This window comes from Hemiscyllium ocellatum, chromosome 8 (genome assembly GCF_020745735.1).
Source record: "Hemiscyllium ocellatum isolate sHemOce1 chromosome 8, sHemOce1.pat.X.cur, whole genome shotgun sequence".
Classification (NCBI taxonomy): domain Eukaryota; kingdom Metazoa; phylum Chordata; class Chondrichthyes; order Orectolobiformes; family Hemiscylliidae; genus Hemiscyllium; species Hemiscyllium ocellatum.
In genome coordinates this window covers 71,076,556-71,084,003 of record NC_083408.1, presented here as the reverse complement: position 1 = coordinate 71,084,003, position 7,448 = coordinate 71,076,556, and positions in this window count along the sequence as shown.

Sequence of the window (7,448 nt, the reverse complement as noted above, 5' to 3'; positions counted from 1 at the left end):
CATTCACAAATTCTCCTGTCAGTGTGTCCACTTTCTCTGCTCCTTGGGACAGCTTAACACACTAAAGTTTTAGTGCTCAAGTCACTGGAACTCATTACTTTCTGACTCAGTCTCCTTCTGTGCTGTAAGATTCTGTGATTCATTGTGATCTTACATCATCTAGGTGCTAAGGCACAATGTGTTAAATCTAATGCATACAAGAGAGTCATGGAGGAAAATGCATATCTAAAATTTTCTAACACAAAGTAAGGATAGCACAGATTCAGCTCTTCTGTTTTCAGATCCCTCAGTATATCCATGCCACCCGTCCTTTGAAGTCTCACTTTCATGCCAAAGTTCTTGCATCGCCTTAAATATCGCCCATCAAGTTGATGGTTGCCAAAATGAAAAAGGAAGAAAGATGTTTACAGACCCTCACTGAGGATTAGTCACTGACTAATTCATATAACACGAGTAGTCAACAGACAAGACAGTGAAAGAGAAGCACAAAGGTACCAAACAGAAACTGGGGGAAATTCAATTGCTGACTGTAAACAAAGATCTTGTAATGAAAAGAAAGATGCTAGCAGATTCAAATGTTTTTGAATTTCAACAATTTCATGTTTACCCATACATATGGCCATTCTTGTGAGATACCTCAAAAGGAATTGACAAAGAAATAGAATTAGCATTTAGATTGTAGCACTTGCAACATGAAATAGGCCATTCAGCCCATTGGAATTGTGGTGATGGTAATGCATCATCAACCTTCATAATAATGAGATAAGGACAGGATGAATCCAACCAATTTTGTTCCCATTCTCTCGGCAAGAAGGGTGCTACAATTGGTCTGTTGTCATTGGAAACAATTGGATATGTTCAAATTTCAATCTTTCTCTAATGTTATTTTCAGAAAGTGTGTATTTACATTAGGAAAAGATTGGGTAAAGTAGGATTTAATCCTTGTATCTTATTGTTTTCCACAATTGTGGTAGTCAAATCTCCAAGCAGCAAACAAGTACTGATGATAACTATTTATTAGAAAATACATAGATTTTGAAGTACACAGATGCCAGATCCAACAAGTTAGATTTTCCTATTAGTGTACATTGGCATTACCATTGCTGAAACCCTTGCTATCATTGACCATTGACTAGAAACTAGGCTAATCGAGCCAGATAATTTCTATGGTTACCAGAGCACACCAGAGTTTAGGAATTCTGCATTAACTTACTCACCTTTTGTCTCCCCATTGCCTATCCATTATCAATAAGGCATAGGTCAATGTTGCAGTGGAATTCTTTCCATTTGCCTGGATGGGTGCAGGTCCAACAACATGTAAGAATGTCAATACTGTCCAGAACAAAGCAGTCCATTTAATTCAAACCCCATTCATCATCTTTAACATTTAAGTCATCATACATATACAGTGACAGAAATGTGTGCCAGTTACAAGATGCACTGTAGTAACTCACCAAGGCTTTTTCAACAGCACCTTTCAAACCATAACCTCCACCACGTAAAAGAATAAGGGCAGCAAAACATTGCAACACCACTGTCCACACATTTCTGCCTAAGCTACACATCATCCTGACTTGGAAGTATATCACAACTCTTTATTACCACTCCTTGACTATCACTGGGTCACAATCCTGGTATTCTCTCTCAGGCAGCATTGTGGATGTATCTAAATCCCAGAACAGTGGTGTTTCAAAAAGGCATCTCACAATACCTTCTCAATGGCAATTAGGGATGGGTAATTAATGCTTAGTGCAGCCAGTATTGCCACATGTTGAATGAGATGGTGATGGGTTAATTTCAACTGGAAAACACTTTGTCTGAACTGAAAGGTCAGTCGTGGTGAACTGAATTCTAGGAGACACCAGAACATTCTAAGGGGAATATTTGCTGCCCCACAGAGATTTAATGACCAAATGACAATAAATAGGTGGAGAGCAGGGTTTTCACACTTCAGGGACAGAAACATAATCAGTTAAACTATGCAGGATATCTCAGCACAGAACCCATGTAACCTATCAATTTTGTATGCAGGTATGACCACCTTACTTGTAAAAGCTTTGAGCTATGGAGTTACTTGATCTCAGTGAGAAGAATTTCAGTTGCTGCTGACAAGTCTGTCCTATATCTCCCATTAACAAGCCAGATTTTATAGTACAGTGTCAACTGTACCTGAGAGCTAAGTTCTCATTCTATTTGCTTGAACGTCCCTTTCCATGTCTTCAAAATATCACAAAATCCTTTAACATACATAATCACTTCTTTTTTTCTAAATAAGAACTAGTAATACAATTAAACATATGCGTTATTTTCTTTCAACAAGAAACTTGATGCTGGTTCTGCTGTAGGATTGTCATTTTTAAATAGGTATTAATTATGACTTGATTGAACAAATGAATTAAATTCTATTTTGTTTAACTGTGGTTGGTTGTAAAAATATTGTGTAAGGAAGAATATCCATATGGGCCAGACCAACGTAAGGTAATTCCTTTTATTGCTATTATATGGTCCAAGTTAATACAAGTAAAAAATGAGGTCTGCAGATGCTGGAGATCACAGCTGCAAATGTGTTGCTGGTCAAAGCACAGCAGGTTAGGCAGCATCTCAGGAATAGAGAATTCGACGTTTCGAGCATAAGCCCTTCATCAGGAATAATCAAGTTAATACAACCACTGTAATGAAGAGAAGTAAACTATGGTTTGCTAATCAGAGGTCAAATAAGTAGATGCCTTTGAAATGGACACAACCATTACTCAGGTCTAAATTACTTGTGACTTAAATTGGTTTATTTTTGTAACTTAAATACAAGCCTCCAGGTATACTTTCTATATATAGGTGGGGGTGGGGTGTGTATGTGTGTGTGTATGTATATATATATATATATATATATATATAGGTTACATCGAAATTAGGTTCTAATGTGAGTTTTGTAGTTGTTTAGATTGATTGCATTTTGTTGTCTCAGTGGAAATATACAGATTATATCTACAGATTCCATATAGAATTTTATACTAGAGCAGCTTGTACTCTTGCTATTTTTAGTTAACTTGTCTTGGGCACCAGAGTCATGATGAAGTCAATCGTTGACAAATGGTTCTTTTAATTAAGACATATTGAGAAACTTTGGGTTTTCTTTTAGAACATTCAGATGTAACAGTTGAAACTTTTAGAATTACATTAAATAATTGGCAGTTAACAATACATACCCCAGGTAAACACATAAATGGGTCCATTGGCGCTGTATTGTCAACAAAGGTGTAATAAGTTTGCAGGCTGATTCAGACAGGCTACAACAAAATCATGATCTTACAATGTGAATGACATGCCAAATGTTGAATCAGGAGACAACAATAAGAGATGTCAGTAAAATGACCAATAGTTTTAAAGAATCACCAGTTAGAATTTAGGATTATGCTGTTTTAGCCAATCCGAGATTCCTCATGTGGTGTTCATCACTGGTAAGCCAATTAGAGTTCAGGATGTCTCTGATCATAAATGGGATAGGGGTAGTGGCTAAACTGGCTTAATTAGAGATGGTTAATGGCTTGTCCACAAGAAAGGAAGTATGAAAACAGAGGTGAACTCCAGTCAATAGAAGAAGATAAGAGATGTAATCCCGGTCAACAAGTGTTCTGCACTAGTGTCCCAAATAGATTGACTTATTTTTAAATTGAGTATCATTTCTTTTATATTTGCTTTGCTAAACTTAACAAATTCTCTGAAACCTATGAAGGCATTTTTCTCCCTGAAATGGCCTTAACAGGGCTTGTAAACATTTGAGTAAAAAGTGAGGTCTGCAGATGCTGGAGATCAGAGCTGAAAATATGTTGCTGGTTAAAGCACAGCAGGTTAGGTAGCATCCAAGGAACAGGAAATTCGATGTTTCAGGCCAAAGCCCTTCATCAGGAATGAGTGTGCCAGGCAGGCTAAGATAAAAGGTAGGGAGGAGGGACTTGGGGGAGGGGCGATGGAGATGTGATAGGTGGAAGGAGGTCAAGGTGAGGGTGATAGGCCGGAGTGGGGTGGGGGCGGAGAGGTCATGAAGAAGATTGCAGGTTAGGAGAGCGGTGCTGAGTTGAGGGAACCGACTAAGACAAGGTGGGGGGAGGGGAAATGAGGAAACTGGAGAAATCTGAGTTCATCCCTTGTGGTTGGAGGGTTCCCAGGCGGAAGATGAGGTGCTCTTCCTCCAACTGTCGTGTTGTTATGTTCTGCCGATGGAGGAGTCCAAGGACCTACATGTCCTCGGTGGAGTGGGAGGGAGAGTTAAAGTGTTGAGCCACGGGGTGGTTGGGTTGGTTGGTCCGGGCGTCCCAGAGGTGTTCCCTGAAGCGTTCCGCAAGTAGGTGGCCCGTCTCCCCAATATAGAGGAGGCCACATCGGGTGCAGCGGATGCAATAGATGATGTGTGTGGAGGTGCAGGTGAATTTGTGGCGGATATGGAAGGATCCCTTGGGGCCTTGGAGAGAAGTAAGGGAGGAGGTGTGGGCGCAAGTTTTACATTTCCTGCGGTTGCAGGGGAAGGTGCCGGGAGTGGAGATTGGGTTGGTGGGGGGTGTGGACCTGACGAGGGAGTCACGAAGGGAGTGGTCTTTGCGGAACGCTGATAGGGGAGGGGAGGGAAATATATCCCTGGTGGTGGGGTCCGTTTGGAGGTGGCGGAAATGACGGCGGATGATACGCTGTATACGGAGGTTGGTGGGGTGGTAGGTGAGAACCAGTGGGGTTCTGTCTTGGTGGCGGTTAGAGGAGCGGGGCTCAAGGGCGGAGGAGCGGGAAGTGGAGATGCGGTGGAGGGCATCGTCGATCACGTTCGGGGGGAATCAGCGGTCCTTGAAGAAGGAGGCCATCTGGGCTGTACGGTATTGGAACTGGTCCTCCTGGGAGCAGATGCGGTGGAGACGAAGGAATTGGGAATATGGGATGGCGTTTTTACAGGGGGCAGGGTGGGAGGAGGTGTAGTTCAGGTAGCTGTGGGAGTCAGTCAGTTTATAGTAGATGTCTGTGTTGAGTCGGTTGCCTGAGATAGAAATGGAAAGGTCTAGGAAGGGGAGGGAGGAGTCTGAGACAGTCCAGGTGAATTTGAGGTCGGGATGGAAGGTGTTGGTAAAGTTGATGAACTGTTCAACCTCCTCGTGGGAGCACGAGGCAGCGCCGATACAGTCATCGATGTAGCGGAGGAAAAGGTGGGGGGTGGTGCCAGTGTAGCTGCGGAAGATGGACTGTTCCACATATCCTGCGAAGAGACAGGCATAGCTGGGGCCCATGCGGGTGCCCATGGCAACTCCTTTAGTTTGGAGGAAGTGGGAGGATTGAAAAGAGAAGTTATTCAGGGTGAGGACCAGTTCAGTCAGTCGAAGGAGGGTGTCAGTGGAAGGGTACTGGTTGGTGAGGCAGGAAAGGAAGAAGTGGAGGGTTTTGAGTCCTTCATGATGGGGGATGGAGGTGTACAGGGACTGGATGTCCATCGTGAAAATAAGGCGTTGGGGACCGGGGAAGTGAAAATCATGGAGAAGGTGGAGGGCGTGGGTGGTGTCCCGAACGTAGGCGGGGAGTTCTTGGACTAAAGGGGACAGAACCGTGTCGAGGTACGCGGAGATGAGTTCGCTGGGGCAGGAGCAGGCTGAGACAATGGGTCGGCTGGGGCAAACATTTGGATTGGCTGTCTCTGAACTTCGTCTATAATTGTAACGGAAGGGGGATCTTGTGACTCGGTGGCAGTGTCCTTCTCTGAGTCATGAAGCCTGGGTTCAAGTCCTCCCTGTTTTGGAGGGGTGTCATATCACATCTGAAAAGGTTGATCATAAATATCTATAATTGTATTGACTTGGGTCTAACACTTAGGTTAAAGTAAAACCTCAAAATCTTTCATTGAAGCCTGGATGAAGGCTCCAGTAAGGGGAGTGAGCATCTGAATGAGGTTTTGGGGAAAGAAGTGAGCTCCAGAACACTTTTTCATTAAAATGCAGCACTGAAAATAGGCCATTCAGCTCTTCTGGTCTATTCTTAAGTTTGTACTTCACATGGTCTACTCTCATTCAAATACCTCCACATTCTAACCACTTCCTAATAAATATTTTGGTTATTCTTTTTGATTATTCCCTCAAGTGGAAACCTAAATTATTGGGTTGAACTCTGTAAACCCCAAAGAAGTCCTATTGTTGGGTCAAAAACAGGAACTGACCCTGATCCAATTAGCAGGGTGACGGATAGTGAATAATGCCTGTTCCTCAAATTGCCATCTCTTCCACCTTCAAGGTCATCTCTGGGAAATTTCAGCCAGTTCTATTCGCATCTACTCTGCTCAGCCCTTTGTTAATGTTATAGACCTTGATTAGGTCATCTCTTTTCTGAAACAAAAATATAGACTAAGCCCATCCACTTTTACCTGACAACTATAAAGGCTCAGCTTGGTTTTAAGAACCCTGTATATCTTTTTCTACATTTTCTCCAGTTCTTCCTCTACCATTTTTATTGTATGTGCATCAGAACTACGCGTAATATTAAGGGTGGATTGACTAAAGTTGTATGCAAGTTTAATAGACATGCACCTCTTTTGAATTCTGTATCTTGAGAGCAGGATTCTGCAAATTGTCTCACCTAAAGGACCTTTTATTTAAAGATTGCCTAAAATTTAAAAAATTGGGTGTCTTAAGTCAAAAATTCATCTTTTTTAAACCAAATACTTGCCAAATTGCCATAGTTTCTATACATAATAAAGAAAATATTTGTATTGAATTTTGTATCAATAGAAAGGAAATCAAAATTGAAATAAACTTCACTGAATTTCTGACTACGTTTATGACATGGAAAAAATGACAAAAACATCATTTTTAAAACAAGCGTTAAAACCCAATGCGTAGAATTAAGACAAATGTTTTCAGCTATTCACTCTCATGACTTAAGAATAAAATGTCTAGGAGCAAATTTAGAATAATTTATCATTTCAGCTATATTGGAAACAATAATAATTTCAACCATAAAATCAGAGGAATCAAAGGAATTATCTAAAATCAGCTATACCTGTGAATAGCTGAAAATGTGTTGCTGGAAAAGCGCAGCAGGTCAGGCAACATCCAAGCAGCAGGAAATTTGACATTTCGGGCATAAGCCCTTCTTCAGGAGGGCTTTTCCAGCAACACATTTTCAGCTCTGATCTCCAGCATCTGCAGACCTCACTTTCTCCTCCTATACCTGTGAATAGGTTCATTTAGAGCTTAATTGTATTTTTCAGTGTTGAAATAATCATTCAATACCTTAAGGTGTAGCACAATAATTAGCTCCATAATAAAAACATGGTTCTTACTTCTTTGACTTAGTTTTTTTTGTTTAGGATCTTTTTCATGTTGATATATTTCCAATTGGATAAGGTTGGGAGTTGCCTGCTGCTGTGGACCTGGAAGTGCAGACCCTAGTTTTTGACTGCTTACTGTTTGTTATCTTGTTAAAGG